Below are 17,136 nucleotides of genomic sequence, written 5' to 3'. Positions count from 1 at the left end.
TCATGGCTACACATGGAGGTTTGGTGGCTCCTATGGACTTTCTATTCCCAGCTGTTTGGGGTAGTGCCATGCTGCTGTCTACAATGGCTCAATGGCTTCACACTGAGTTTTCAGAAAAAAGATTGAACTGTTCAGACTCTTGTTTGGAAACAGGTGAAAAAAGAGGCAACAATTGAAATTTTCTTTTATAGGGAAAATTCTGTGACAGCAGACTCTGCAGCTGCTGGGAAGCAGAAGGCAGAAGTTCCCAGCAATAATAGTGGAAACCACAATTTCTAAAAACACTCTCGGTTTCAAAACGGATTTGTTGCACAACTTGAAGACTGTTGTCCACGTCACGGAATTGCACATGTAGACATAGTTGAATTGGTGGATGTTTTGCTGAGTATCTTTTCAACAACCACCTTTTAAAACTGAGTCTCACTCCTGTTTTGATAGAGCCCAACAGGAAAAAGCAATTCCTTAGTTGCTCGCTGAACTTGGATGACCTCCTCTCTGCCCCCAGCCAGGAATTCATGTTTACTCATTTCATGAATGTTTTCAATAGTTTTGGGTGTCTATTATGTAGCAGGGAGTCCCTGGGTGGTACAAGCGGTTAAGCACTCAACTGTGAGCTGAGATGTTGCTGGTTCTGGGATGGTAGACCTACCGGTCTCCTTCCAAAAGGTCTCAGCTTTGAGAACCCTGTGGAGCAGGTCTACACTGCACACATGGGGTCAGAGATCAACTGGAACCGAACCAAGCAGAACAACAACACGTGGTAGTGGAAGCAGACCTGGTGGCACAGAGGGTTCAGACTTGTCTACTAACCTGAAGGTGTGCAGTTTGAACCTACCTTTTCCACGATGGTTGTACAATAAGTTGTTCGTATTCTCAGAAAAATGTTCAACAGTTCAAATTGTCTTTTTAAAACAGTTGGAAAAATATTAAGAGATTCAACAATTTAATGTAAAGAAAACAACCATCCTCACAACTGGGCCGGTCGCACCATGAGAAATGGAGAAAAGATTGAATTTGTCAGGGATTTCATCTTGCTTGAATCCTTAGTCAATGCTTACGGAAGCAGCAGTCAAGAGATCAAGCAATGGGTTGTATGGGGTAAATCCGCTGTACAAAACCTCTTTAAAGGACTGAAGAGCAAGGATGTTACTTTGGGGACTCAGGTGTGCCTGCCTCAAGCCACGGTATTTACAGATGCTTCCCATTCATGGGAAAGTTGGACACTGAACAAGGAAGACCAAAGAAGAGCCAATGCATTTAAATCACAGTGCTGGCGAAACTTGGAGCCATTAGATTGGTTTTTGATCCATAGTGACCCCAAGTGGCAGAGTAGAGCTACCCCAGAGGATTTTTGAGACTATAATCTTTCTGGAAACAGATCTCCTGGCATTTGTTCCACAGAAGTACTGGGTAGGTTGGACACTGACATCCTTTCAGCTAGCAGGCTGGCATTTCACCATTGCTCCAGCTGGGCTTCTTCCATAGAGATTACAGCCAAGAAATCCCTCTCCAGCCGTTCTGCTCCGCACTGCTTGGCGTCAGTGGCAATCACTCAAGGACAGTGACTTGGTTTGGGGGGGCGGCGGCTAGTAAGTAGCAGAGGCTGAGACCACAGTGGGGAATGGGTCAGACATGTGATCCCTACCTTCATGGAGCAAAGGAGGCCTTGAGTAAGACAGGCATCAATCAACTGTTGTTGTTGCTAGCTGCTTTACAGTCAGCCCCCCACTCATGATGCCCCACGAAATGAACAACATGCTGCTGGATCCCGTGCCCCCCCACCCCACCCCCACAAGATCCTTTGCAAATTAGACTGTTGTTTCCCTCGGGGTTTCATTGGACGAGTTTTGGATTGGCTGCCCTTTTCTGAGCTTTCTGCTGAAAGCGGTCAGCATTCCAGCAACGTGAAAGCCTCCCTTACAGACACGTGATGACAGTGCATGGGAGACATTGTCCAGGAAGCAAACCCAGGCCTTGCTAAAAGGCGTGACGATATTACGATGGTGGAAGCAAAGTGCTCATGGGAGCACACAGCAGGAGACAGTCGCAGAACCTTCTTTGGAAAAGAGATGTCTACGCATCAGCTAGACCGAGGAGGGAGAGGCAGAGATTCCAGGAAGAGGGAAGGGCACCTGCAAAGGCCTGGAGACGAGACTGGGCTCTGTCTTGAAAATGAAAGTCTGAAGTGACTGGAGCTAGGAAAGTGGAAGGGATGTGTGACTGAGAGTTAAGGTGGTTTAGTTGGGAAGTTTCTCGAAAACCATTGCAAGGAGACGAGATTTTAACCTCAGGGCAACCTTAGAAGAGATGTTTAGAAAGGTCAGGATATCATTTAAGATTTACATTTTAAAATAGTCACTATGACTGTAGGCAAGGAGCCTTAGGTTATAGAGGAGTGTAGTGGATCAGCACTAAGCTGCTAATCGAAAGGCCAGTGACTTGAATCCGCCTGCCTTCTCCATATGAGGCCGAGAGGGTAGCTCTGCGTCACATCAACTCAACAGAAGGGGCTTATGGCTACAGGCAAGAGCCTGGCTGCGTATTTGCTGAGCAAAGATGAGAAGCTCATCAGAGAAGCTGGATTCTATGAAGCAGCATGTGGCATCAGGGTTGGAGGAAGGCTTATGAACAACCTGTGATATGCAGAAGACACAAACTTCCTTGCTGAAAGTGAGGAAGAATTGAAGAATTGCTGATGAAGATCAAGGATTGCAGCCTTCCATATGGATTACAGCTCAATGTAATTAAATGTCACCAAAATCCTCACAACTGGACCAATAAGTAACATCATGATAAATGGAGAAAAGGTTGATGTTGCTAAGGATTTTGTCTTACTTGGCTCTACAAGCAATGCTCATGGAAGCAGCAGTCAAGCCATCAAAAGACCTACTGCATTAGGTAAATCTGTGGCACAAGAACTCTTCAGAGTACTGAAGAGCACAGATGTTACTTTGAGGACTAAGGTGTGCCTGACCCAAGCCATGGTATTCTCCATTGCACAACATGCATGTCAAAGTCAAACATTGAATAAGGAGTACCATGGGAGACTCAGTGTATTTGAATTGTGGTGATACAGGAGAATCTTGAAAGTACCATGGACTGCTAAAAGGACCAACTGATCTGTCTTGGAAGAAGTAAGGTCGCTGTGTTAGTCTGGGTTGACTAAAAAAATGTATTTATAGACACATATATGCATAAGAAAGAGCTTTATATAAAAGAGCAAGTGTATATTGAGAAAACATCCCACCCCAGTCTAGATCAAGCCCATAAGTCTAATATTAGCCCATATGTCCAATATCAATCTATAAATTCCTCTTCAGACCCATGCAAAACATGCAATGATGCCAAATGCAGGGAGATCACAGGCCAGTGGGTGGAAAGTCTTGTGGATCCAGTGGCAGTGGAAGCATCTCAGCACTGTCAGGAGTCTCCACGTGGCCCCTCCGGCTCCAGGGCCCTAGTGTATCTCCATATGTCTTGTCAACAGGAATGTCTATCAGGGAGACAAGCAGAGCATGTCCTTTCCGCCTCCAGGGAGCAAGATAGGAGTTCCCAGAATCCTCAGGAGAATTCCATGCCCACACAGAGGCCTTGTTGGCTATGACCTGATTGACAGGCCAAACTCCACCTTCACAAGTTGACAGGCGATTATATAACTGCTATAGCCAGAGTGCTCCTTAGAGGCAAGGATGGCATGATTTTGTCTCACGTACTATGGACATATTGTCAGGAGAAGGACATCATGTTTGGTAAAGTGGAAGAGCAAGCAGGAAAAAAGAAGAGATGGACTGACACCCTGGCTGCATCAGCTGGCTCGGACACAGGAACAATGGTGAGGGCCGCGCAGGACCGTGCAGTGTTTCCTTCTGCTGTGCACATGGTCGCCACGGGCCGGAGCCGACTCGACGCTGGTACCTAACAACATTTGCTGTGCTATCAGATGCTGTCGTCAAGGCCACTTTTAAATCTGAACAGAAAGACGACACAACCATAATAAAGGAAAGGCCAGATGAAGATGGAAACACGACTGCCCATCAGTGTAGTGCTTTCTCGGCACGGAATTTTTCTCTCTCCGTCTCCTCCCTTTTGGCATTCTTCTCCCTGCTTGTGTGCTCATTTCTCACGCAATCCCAACGGTGGTGGGATGGGTCCTTGCGTCACTACCCACGGCTGAGTAGATGCCAGCTGACAGGCATGCAGGCGCGTGCCACCCAGATGCCAGAGAGAACCCTCCATTGTGAGCCAGTCTTCCGTGGCAGCTCTTGTTGGTGACTGGATTGGCTTGTTTTCTCTGTTCGTGGTGGCTTCGCCAGTGTAGCGAGGGGCTCTGAACCATCATTGGCCCTGATATCTCAGGGTAACCTCTGCCTCCACTGCTCTGGACATGTCGGTCAGTGGTGAGCCAAAGTGAACTGGTGGCTGGTCATGCCATTGAATTGGCTCCCAGTCAGGACGAACGACTTTGTGGATGGCTCCCCAAATGCTCCCACCCTTGGAGGTCGCTGTTGTGCCTCTTGGGTCCATCTATCTCGCTGAGGGTTTCCCTCGTTTTGCGAACCCTTCTACTTTGCCACACACCATGCCCTTTCCTAATGCATGCTCCTTTCGGATGACGTATTCAAAACAAGCGAGCCGAAGTCTCAGCGTCTTCCCTTCTAAGCAATGTTCTGGTTGTGTTTCTTCTAAGACTGAATTGTTCATTCTTTCAGCAGCTCCCCACCCCCTGCTCAATATTCTTCACCAACACCCCAGTCTGAAGGTTCCAAGTCTTTCCCTGTTTTCCTTTTATACGCATACGAGGTGCTAGAAAAGACCAGGGCTGGGGTTAAGTATACCTTAGTTTTAATGACAACTTTGCTTAAAAAAAAAAAGTTAAAGAAATGTTTCTCAGCAGATTTAGCAAATGTGACATGTTGTTTGATTTCTTGACTGCTGCGTCCATGGGCATTGCTTGAAGCTTGGATTGTTGTCAGGAAATATTCACTCTCTCACCTCCTGATGTGGGTGGACTGTTCTCTGCTGCATCCATCCAGGCTTGCCCGCGTGACTGGGTTTGGCCAGGACTGATGGTGAATGTGTCTGGAGCCAGGACCCTCCATGTCCTCCCACCTAAGAATTTGAATCTTGAGCTGCAGGAATCTTCTTGGGAGTGTATGTCCCTGCAGTCTTTGGTCTGGGAAGACTGAGAGGCATCTGCAACAATTCTGTACCATCCTCTGCAGCCAAGTCCAGCAGCCCTCCCCTGTATGATTGTGCGACTTTGCCACGCTCAGCCTAGACCCCTCCCAAACTCAGTAGACGTCTTCTTTCAGGGCACTGAATTGAGGTGGTTTCTTCTGCAACATTATAGTGACAACATCTGACTCAAGGCACTGTGTTGACAGGCCTCTCTCAGGGTGCCTTCAAGTAAATTTCATAGACATCCAAGAGTCTCTATTATAAGTTGATTTTTAAATCACTGTAGCCACTTTATACAATATAATATGATACAGTTATTCCACAATTGTCATATTCGACCTTCATTAGGGTCATGCCCTGTGCAGGACCTCTGGGTACACTAGTGATGGAAGAGAATGCTCCCGAGCTTTGACGCTCACACTGTGAAGAGGAAGATGACTTAACCATGTGAATGTTCAAAATGTGAGGAAACCAACAGGGGAGAACTTATTTGGCATTTCTCAAGCTAAACATACTTAAGTTAAAAGTCAAGCTCCAAATCGCAATATTGATATTGTTGGATTCTGTGAGCAAAATATTGAATTGTGCGGGAAACATTAAAATAAGATGTAAAGAGGATACAGAGTCAGTGTATCAATATATATGTCAATGTTCAACCATTTCAGGAGATAAAATATGATCATGAACCAATAGTATTGAAGGAAAAAGTCTAAGGTGCATTGAAGGCATTTGAAAGAATACAAGACTCCAGGAATCTGTGGAATATTCATGGAGATGTTTCTGATGCAACACTGCAATCGCTGTGGGAACAGCAAGGACGCAGCTGTAGCTGACCTTGAGGCGGGGGTCAGACATACCTTCACCCTCGGTTTTTCTTTACCTGCTCTCACACCACCCATTCCTCTCACTCTGTTTCTTTAAAAAAATTATTTTTATCGCTTTATTGAGAGCTCTTACAGATATTATAACAATCCACTATTCAATTAGATCAAGCATAATTGTACAATTGCTGCCACCATCATTTTCAAAACATTTTCTTTCTTCTTGAACTCTTTGATATTAGCTCCTCTTTAGCCCCTCTCTCCCCTACCCTACCTCCATAGAAACCCTTATTATAACATGACTTTCTTCCATGCCAAATCTCCCTCCGCCCACCTCTTACAAGAGTATTGTGAATACCAACTAATCCAGGATAGCCTCTCTATCTCAAGATGCTCTTTTTGATCATAGGTGCAAAAAATATATATCCACTTTGGAATAAGGTGACATTCACAGATTTCTTCCAGAGACTAGGACCTGGTAATCTTTGGAGTGCATGGGTACCGATTATATGCTTTTATTTTAGGCAGGGTTCTCTAGAGAAACAAAACCGGGACACTTATGATTTATATATATATATATATATATCTGTGTGTGTGTGTTTATATATATATATATACATATGTACATATGTATATATATACATATACATATATATATATATATATATATATATATATATACAAAGATATATATATATATCTGTGTGTGTGTGTTTATGCAGCACAAAGGAAAATAACAGCTCATTAGTCAACACAGCAGTACAGAGGGCTCAGTTCCACTCACTTCCAAGGAACAGCTAATATACTGGAGGTCCTTCAACTCGCTAGGGTTGCTGGGTCCAAGGTCAAGGAAGCAGACAGCTCAGTCTGCCTTTGGGCAATGCAGGCAGTGCCCACCCACAGGGAGCAAACAGCAGGGTGGGTCACCACGTCATCAGCTCCAGAGCTTAGTGAAGCAGGCCCAGATGGGATCTCGAACTCAAGAAATGCAAGATGACAAGATCCACCAGCCTCAAGTTCAAGCGATATACACACCAGCACCATGGCAAAGCAGGTCTCAAAGTAACCTCAAGCTCTAGTGACAAGATTCAAGGGTTGGCTTGTGCCACAGGTAGCGTAGCTCACAAGTCGAAGCAGAGAACTAGCTAAAGCAGCCGCACACTGGTTAGATCACCAGGGAACAGGAGCGTGAGGGCAGGCCTTGCCAAACCATTGATCTCTTTGCCCTCCAATCAAACTAAAACCTGATAAATCCCACATGTTCCTATTGGCCAGGTTGGCACAATAAACCTACCTATCACAGTTTCCATGCTAAATAAAACACTGGCAGTTTGAACCCATCTCTAGTTTCATGGGAGAGAAGTCCTGGTGATCTGCTCCATAAAAAGAATTGTTGTTAGTGTGTTCTGTGTAATTGAGGCTCAACTCACAGCAACCAATGCGACATAGTAGGGATGGTTTTCTAGGCTGAAATCCTTTTAGAAGTATACCACTGGGTCTTTTCTCCCACAGAGCTGCTGGGTGGATTCAAACTGCCAACGATTTGGTTAGCAGTCAAGTGATAAACCATTGCCACTCTGGGGCCCCTCCATAAAGATTACAGCCCAGAAAAGCTGGTGGAGCAGTTCCACCTTGTTCCACTGGAGTTCTCTCTGTTAAAAGCCATCTGGAAGGTACCGAGCAACAACCACTACAGCTGTAGTCACTCGCCTAGAAGGGGTGAAAGTGGTATTTTCCAATTCCGTTGACTCGGGATGCATTTTCATACTGAGTCGGACTCAACAAGAAAACACATTCTTACTGATTCTTTTGAGAATGTTGATTTTAACACAAATATTCTCAAACCCTTTCAGTCATGGTGTATAAGGGGCTCTGGTGGAATTGTGGGTGAGGCACTGCACTGCTAACCACAAAGCTGGCAGTTCAAACCCACCAGCTGCTCTGAGGGAGAAAGGTGAGGCTCTCTGCTCCTGTAAAGATTCACAGTCTCGGAAACCCTATATAGTAGGGTCATTTAGAGTTGTAATCTGCTAGATGGCAGTGGGACCTGGGTCAGGGCAACCTTTAATTAAAGACTGTTTGAGATAGTTTATTGTGCCAGCCTGGCCGATAAACACATGGGGGATTAATTGAAGGGCAGAGAGATAAATGGCTCGGCAAGCCTCACCTTTCTTGTCTCTTGCTCTTTGATCATCGGACCAGTGTGCAGCTGCCTTTCTTGTTCTGTGTCTCAATTTGCAAGCTACACTACCTGTGGGACACCTAACCTGTGGACTGTGTCGCTGAAATTTGAGGTTCCTTCAAGACCCGCTCTGCCACACAACTGGAATGTACATCTCTGGAGCTGGGGACTGACTGTTGGTGACCTGCCTTGCTGTTTGCTGCCTGTGCTGATATAGACTAGCTCTCTCTACAGAGGACAAACTGGTGGCCCTCAAGCCTTGAAGGACTGTGAGTGTCTCACAACTCTTTAACGGGAGTGAGTTGCACTGAGCCATTTACACTGCTTTATAATTTAACTGTTCATTTCTTGTGTTAAATATCTATCTATCTGTATATATATATATAATTATTAGCAATCTGGCTTTATCTCTTTAGAGAACCCTGTCTAACACACTGTTGTTGTTAAGTTAGTTCTGACTCATAGCAAATCCACCTACAACAGAATGAAACTACTGATCCTTCGCTAGCTTCACAATTGTTGTTATGTTTGCATCCACTGTGGCAGTCACGGTGTCACTTCACCTCATTAAGGGCCTTCCTCTTTCTCACTATCCAAGCATGATGTCTTCCTCCAGGTACTGGTCTTTCCTGATTATATGTCCAAGGTGTGTGAGATGAAGTCTCGCTATTCTTATTTCTAAGGAGAATTCTGACTGTAACTTTTTCCAAAACAGATTGACCTATTCTTCTGGAAATTGGTGGCACTTTCAATATTTCTTGCTAGCACCACCATTCAAATGCATCCCCTTTTCTGTGGTCTTCCTTATTCCAGCGCCCACTTTCCCATGTAGATAGGTGGTTAGAAAGACCCTGACTTGGGTCAGGCTCATCTTCGTCCTCCTCACAGGCACCTTTGCTCTTCAACACTTAAGAGGTCTTGTGTAGCAGATTCACCCAATGCAATGCATCATTTACTTTCTTGACTGCTGCTTCCACAAGCTTTGATTGTGGATCCAAGCAAGATAAAGTCTTTTACAACTTCAATCTTTTCTTCGTTTACCATGATTTTACTATTGGTCCAGATGCAAGGATTTTGGTTTTCTTTACATTGAGTTGCAATCCATATTGAAGGCTGTAACCCTTGATCTTCATTAGCAAGTGCTTCAATCCTCCTCACTTTCAGCAAGCATTTCATTTGCCTGTATCAGGCTGTTTGTAAGTCTCCAATCCTAATATTATGTTCTAATTCATATAGTCCAGTTTTTTAGATTATTTGCTCTGCATACAGATTGAAAAAGTGTGGTGAAAAGATACGCTCCTGATGCACATCTTTCTTGATGTTAAACCATGCAGTATCCCCTTGTTCTGTTCCAAGGGCTGCCTCTTTCTCCATGTACAGGTTCAGCATGAGCACAACGAAGCATCCTGGAAATCCCATCCTTCTCAATGTTACCCATAATTTGTTATCACCTGAATCCAGCTTGAATTTCTGGCAGCTCTCTGTTGATGTACTGCTGCAATTGTTTTTGGATGATCTTCAGAAAAACAATATTACTTGCTTTCAATAACATCTTTATAGGATTTCCAGATTCTGTTAGGTTGCCCAATAGAATGCAGAAATGTGAATCCTAGATGTCATTAAAAGTGGTTATTAAGGGATCAAATAGAAAGTAGAGGTTTAGAAAATGATGATGGCAGTGGAGAGCAAATGCTTTGAAAATGATGAGGGCAATGAATGTACAGATGTGCTTTACACAATTGATGTATGTATGGATTGTGATAAGAGTTGTATGAGCCCCTAATAAAATGTTTTTTTTAAAAAGAGAAAATGATGATAGCAACATATGTACAGATATGCTTGATACAATTGATGTATGGAAAGTTAAAAGAGCTGTAAGAACCCCCAATAAAATGACTTAAAAAAAAGTAGATATCAACAATCTTGGTCATTGGAATTTTGCTAAGATTAGCAGGAAGCCCTGACTTCTCTCATCCTAATGAATATATTTTCCTTTTGAAAAATAAGGTCGATATAATGGAAAACCCACTTTATGTAAGTGTGCCTCTTACTTCACTTTACTCTCTGTTAGAAGCAATGTTGAGAGGAGATGATGTCCAGTTGCAGTAACGTGTGTAACAGTAGCTCCAGGGAAACATGGAAACTCCTGACATCTGCTTCTCTGGTGCAGATGAGTAAGGGGGAAAATGTTCTTACCTTTGGACTTAGAAATTTTAACAAGGAAAACAGACAGACACGTCTTTCTCCCCAGCCCTTTTATAAATATATATCAGTAGATTATTTCAGGAAAAACATCAAGTGGTAGGTTATCTGAAAATCAAACATCGATTGGTTGATAAGTTGCTCAGTCATTCATTGGTCACACACATATGTAGTGTGAGAGTTGATACCGAGCCAGGTATTAGCATGAGCTCTGGGGATTCAGCAGTCAGACAGGGAGGGTTCCTACCCTAGTGAGCCTAGTATTCGCTTGCTGTTGGGGAGAGGCAGATCCAGAAGTAGGCCATAAAGAGACATGACTTCAGGTGGTGGCAAGGGTTGAGAAGGAAATGGCATCACATAGCCAAGAATAAGGAGCTCTGGTGTCACTGTCATGTAAGTAGGGGATGGCCAACCATATGGCTGGCAGTACAAGCCCACCAGACCCTCGGCAGGAAAAAGGCTAGGCTGTCTGCTTCTACAAAGATTTCATCCCCTGAAATCCTGTACAAGGTCATTATGAGTTAGAATCAACTCGGTGGCAGTGGCAATTGCGTTTGGAGATGGCGTGCCTGTGTTTTAAAAATCATTCAGCTCTTTTACTATGTTTAACTTTTTAAAACTAATTTTGTTGCTATTGAAAATATACACACAAAAAACATATGCCCACTCAAATATCGACAGGCATCATTTAGTGATATTGACTCCATTCTTTGGATTGGGGCAGTGTTTGAGGTGGAGCAATCCTGAAGTTTCCAAAGAACCAGCCAGGTTTCCATGAAGAGGAACAGCAGCCCCCAACAGACACGAATAGAAGGAAGCCGGTGTGTTCAAGGAAAGAGGCCAGCTCGTCCGGAACAAGGAGAGAGGATGGTCGAGCGGCCAACTGCCATCAGATTAAGACATCCGTCTGCTCATCTGTTTATTTATGTCATTATTTCATACAAGTTACAAATGCCTTCGAGTTAATTCTGACTCATAGTCACCCGATAGGACAGAGTGGAGCTGCCGCACAGGGATCCATGGCTGCAGTCCTTAAGCACGTGGACTAGCTCACCATTCCCCCGGGGAGCAGCTGAAGGGTTGGAACCACTAACCTTCTGGTTAGCAGCTGGGTGATTCAATCATTGTGCTACAGGGATCCTACAACTTACGGTCTAAATCAAGGAAATCTGGACAGGGGACCAACTAGAAAGTGAAACCAAATTCATGGGGATAGCATGTAAAATGCATGTTACAACACTCATACAGTTATGAGCCAAGCAAACAAAACACCAAAACTCACTGCCATCAAGTTGATGCTGACTCATAGCAGCCCTTTAGGACTTGCTAGAACTGCCCTGTGGGTTTCTGAGACTGCACGTCTTCACAGGAGCAGAGAATCTCATCTTTCTCTAGCGCAGCGGCAGATGATTTTGAGCTGCTGACCTTTGGGTTTGGAGCCCTGGTGGGGTAGTGGTTACGTGTTGGGCGACGAACTGCATATCTGGCAGTTCCAAGTCACCAGGAACACGGGAGAAAGACTGGGCTTTTTCTACTTCAGGAAACAGTGATAGTCTCAGAAACCCACCCGAGGTCACGATGAGCCAACACTGACTCAATGGCAGTGGGTATGATTTTGGTTGGAACCTTCTGGTTAGCTGCCCAACAGGTAACCACCATCCCACCAGGGCTCCTACAGTTCTGGACAGTAGTCTGTAAGTTAGGTTTTGAGCTTCCTAGCATTCAAAGCAAAGAGAGAAATGTCTCTGTTTTGTGACTACAATGGGGTATCCCCCCAAAACAGAAATTGCGCTGGGAGGAGCAGAGCTTTTGTAGTTCACATTTTCCCCTCTAGGTGAATATTGAACAACTCACGCCGAGTTAGTGCACCCAGTGGCATTGCCTGGGAAGGTTCTCTCTGGTTAAAGTGACTTTTTGTAAAAGCAGTTTCATTTGGATCTCATTTTTTGTGATTGCCAATCTAAGAGAGCTATGTGTGGCTGTGAAATTTTGTTTCCTGCTCAGGAAAAATGCCACAGAAACTACTGCGATGTTGAACACAGCTTACATGGACAGAACTATTGGGAAAATGCAAGTGTATGAGTGGTTTTCTCATTCCCCAAAAGGTGAATGTCTATTAATGCCAAACCTCATTCTGAATGTCCACCACTTCCCTAATGGATACAGTGCATTTGGAGTTTGTTCCACCAGGTCAGACTGTTAGAGGTTTTGAAAAGATTGCTTAAAAAAAAAAAGAAAAGATTGCTTAACAGTGTTAAACAAAAACGACCTGATTTGCGACAGACGGGGGACTGGTTTTGCCACCATGACAATGCACCTGCTCATGCAGCTAGCTATCTCAGTGTGCCAGTTTTGGGCAAAAACAGCATGCCTCTCTTGTCCCACACACTTGACTCACCTGACCTCATGCTGTGCTTTTTGTTTCTCTGAATGCAGAGGGACATAAAAGGACAGCAATTTGACGATGTAGAAGAGGTGAAGAAAAAAATGAGGGAGGTGTTGTCAGCCATCGAGCAGATGAGTTTGAAGAATGCTTCCAAGAATGGAGTCATAGATTTGACAAATGTATTAAATGTAATGGAGAGTACTTTGAAGGGGATAAAGTTGTTTTAGAATCATAGATTTGACAAATACATTAAGTGTAATAGAGAGTACTTTGAAGGGGATAAAGTTTTTTTGTAAAAAAAAAGTAAACACATAACTTTTGGGGCAAAAATTCCATTTTGGGGAGTGCCCCCTCGTATAGAGTACATGAGATACAAGCAACATTTATTTTTTTTTAAAGAAGAAAAGCTTTACTTATCTGGAAGGTGGAGAAAACATAGTACTTCTTCTAATCTGTGATATTTTAGTACTTTGTTCACCTGGAGTTATAACTTCCAGCATCTCATTCCCTAGGTGACTTGAAACTTCCTAAAAGAGAAAGCAGTTAAAGATTTCTAAGAGGAAGTGCACCTGCAGCCTTTCCTCTCAGTGGGTCTGCAGAGTTGAATGCAGTGAAGGACAGGCTCCAGCTCGCGGTTGCTCTCCTCCACTGCACATCCAGGCACTTCTGCTCGCCCACAGGCCTGCAGACAGTGGCGAGCCCAGACCCACCCCCAGATGCAGCAGCAGCAGCAGTAGCAGCAGCAGCAGCCATTTACCTCATCTCCCCTTTGTGCCTGGTTCTCAGAGTACCCTGAGAACTTGACCGTCCATGCTCACAAGTGCTCCAGAATGGCTGGTTAGCGATCCTCTACGCCCAGCTTCCTTGACAGGTTCTAGCAAGTCAAGATAGAACAACATTAAGGATACAGTTTTGCTTTGTTTTACCTGTGGCTTCTCTTCTGGCACGTTTTCCCTCTGGTCATTGGGGTCCCACAGGGTGCCCCATTCTGCATGCCAACCTCCTGCCTGAAGACACTCGGCTTTACGTATTCCCTGGGCAGAGAAATCAGCTGTTCCATCTCCTGGTCTCTGCCGCCATTTCTCCATGCGGGGATCCTGAGTCCACATGGCTCTTCTCTCTGTCGTCCTGCTGTTCTCTCTTTTCCCGATTTGAAGATGGATCACGTATATCAGAGAAATGGTAAAACAAACCAATTCCCTCCTCAGTCTTCTGCAACTTGTCTGTGTGCTCCCTCCCAGTCCCTGGATGAGAGTTACAAACACTATGTGTAGAAAAGCCAGACCAAGTAATTTCACCTCCTGGCAATGATTACAATTTCTTAAAAGAAAAAACAAAAACAGCATTAAAAAATGTGGCTACCGACACAACCACTGAAGACAAAGCGGGTGCATAAGCAAATGTGATAAAGAAAGTTGATGGCGCCCAGCTATCAGAAGATATAGCATCTGGGATCATTTGGAGCCTGTAGGGTGGCTTGGTTTCAACACAGCCACAGTTTGCCACCACCCGCCTCTGGGCAGGGATTAGACCCTTGTGTATCTTCTTTGTCCCACCCTCGGTCTTGGAGGGCTGCACAGGGGCCTTTTCTCAACACAGCCACAGCTTGCTGCTGCCACCTTGGAGCAGGGACTAAACCCTTGCAGCTCCACTGGCAGGATCTCGACTCAGCTACATTGTTGCTCTGTTTCCATCTCTTCACTATATCCCCCTGCCCCGCCCCTCACAGGCTCATCAGGCTTGCTTTTTAACCTTTTTCCCCTCTTCTTTGCCTCTTTCTTGGTCTCTCACACTCTACTGCTAACCTCCAAACCACTCCCCTTAGCCAAGGGCATTTACCCCTGCACCACACCCAGCTAAGTGAGCTCCACCCTGTGTAGCTAGAGAGGCTTGGAAAAGCCCTGCTGGCTCCCACCAGGGGAGACTCTGCTCAACTTCTTACTGGGGAGTTCCTGCCTGTGTGCGTGGGAGCATAAGGCAGCTCAGCCAACACTCCTCAACGTTCCAAGCTGCAGCAGGAACCTCTGCCAACCTCCACAACACCAAAGCAGGCAACCCTTCTGGGTCACTCCCCTGAGAGGGAAGCCACAGGAGGATAAAGTGATAGGTTAATTCCATAGTGAAATAAGCCATAGGCAGTTTGAAGAAGCACTCCAAGTCTCCCAGAGAGAGCCAGTGCTCTTTGACTCCCTGGAAAATGGCAACTGGCTCATCTAAAACAACGCAATGCAAAAAACCATCAGCCCCAACGACCTCAATGAAAAAATGGGAGAAACAAAAGGCAATACCAGACGATGTCCTGAACATAATGGCATGCATAGAGGAAGCAGACATTGAGCTGTCACAGAAAGAAATTTCCAGAATGCTACTTGGAGTCATAGAGGATATGAGGGAAACAATACAGAAAAAGGATGAAATGATAGAAGAGGTAAAAGCCATAAATCAAAGAGAAGTACAGGAGCTTAGGGAGGAAATAACAAAAACCAGTAGCACACTCATGGACCTCGAGAAGTGACTGGAGGAATCAGAGAACCGCATCAGTGACTTGGAGGACATCCAAGCAGACTTTAACAAATGCGAACAAAAATCTAATAAGATCATCAGAGAAGCTGAAGAAAACTTAAGAGCTATGTCTGATGCTAGGAAGTGAAACAACATTAGAATTATTGGCTTACCGGAGGAAGACACAACAAAGAAGTCAGTTGCAACAATAGTGAGAGAGTTCTTGGAGGAAAGCTCCCCCAGCTTAGTGAATGAAAACCAGGCAACCATTCAGAGGTTGAAAGAACACCAGCTAGACTTGATCCCAACAAGAAGTCACCAAGGCACATAATAGTTAAATTATCCAACTTTGAGGACAAGGAGAAAATCATAAGAGCAGTTAGGGAAAAACAAACAATCACATATAAAGTTTCCAAAATAAGAATATGCTCAGACCTATCAGTAGAAACTATGAAGAAGAGACAAGAGTGGAGTAACATATTCCAAAAATTGAAGGAAAACAATGCAAACCTAAGAATACTCTACCCAGCCAAATTATCGATCAAGATAGATGGAGACGTAAGAGTCTTCCCAGACAAGGAAAAATTCAAAGAATATGTTAGAAGAAACGCAGCCCTACAAAGATCCTTGCCGACCCAGTATGGGCAGAAGAACAACACTCACCAAGCATAAATAAGAGACTACCATATAGAACAACCTCACCCAGAGGGCAGAAAAGAGAAAACAGACTTCAAGATAGCATTGACTTAAGTATAGAAAGACTTGAAAGGCTGCTGAGGTAAGCTTAAAAAAAAAAAAAAGAAAGAAAAATGGGGCATAGGGAAAAAGCTACGGTATACAAACATTCCTGGCATGAGGACCAGGTAATATGGCAGGAACCAGACCAAATACAGGGATACACATGGTAGCCAACTAAAAAGGAGATTGGGGAAAGGAAAAAACTAATAAAACCGAAAAGGGTAGCGGGAGCACAGGGCACTAACCCACCCAAGGGGAGGGTATTGTTTGTGTCTCCACAGGAAAAGAGGGACCAGACTTCAACCCAGCGCTTCAAGATGTGAATGCAACATGCCGGCATGGAGGAGGGAACAAGTGGAGAGGTCTGGGGGGCCAGTCCCAACCCCAACTACTAAGGGGACATCTGCCCCTCCCCTCAGAAGAATTTATTTCAAAGGATGGCACTGAATCTACAGCTCCGGAAGAGGGACATATCTGATCGGAGCACACAGGAGCAGATGAATGGGGAGGAGGAGAGAGTGGATCACATCATGGCCCACCAGGCCAGGAGGTGGATGTTCCCAATTAGAGCAGCCAGTCGACAGAGAGGACCACAAGGCTGGCCCCACTATGAGACATGACGTCCCTCACCGACCCATAGCCCTACAGGCGACAACACCGGAGACACAGTGAGGGAATTGCACCCGATCAGATCCTGCCACACCGAGGCAAAACACAGAACAGCAAGGGAATGTAACAGGGAATGCTGAAGGTGTACATTGGGGCCAGGGCATGGTGCCCCAAAAGACTGGACTGGAAAACACTCCTAAAGGCCAATGAACAATCCTGGAACTAACTACAAGCTTTTCTTTCTTGTTATGTTTTGCTTTTGTCATTGGTTTGTTGTATATTGTTGCTTGGTTGTGCTCTGTCTTGTTTTTGTGCATGTTATTATCTCCCGAGGTCTGTCTAACTAAGATAGGCTGGATGAACAATTGGAGGAGAAAACAATGGGACTGATAGTTCTGTGGGGACATGGGAGATGGAGAGGTGGGGGGAAAGGTAGTGGTGGTAATAAACCCAGGGACAAAGGAACAGCAAGTGATCCAAAATGGTGGTGAAGAGTTGTGGGAGGCCTCTTGGGCATG

This window comes from Tenrec ecaudatus, chromosome 1 (genome assembly GCF_050624435.1).
Source record: "Tenrec ecaudatus isolate mTenEca1 chromosome 1, mTenEca1.hap1, whole genome shotgun sequence".
Taxonomy (NCBI): Eukaryota; Metazoa; Chordata; class Mammalia; order Afrosoricida; family Tenrecidae; genus Tenrec; species Tenrec ecaudatus.
The sequence above is the reverse complement of the archived record's forward strand: the minus strand, read 5'-3'. Positions refer to the sequence as shown.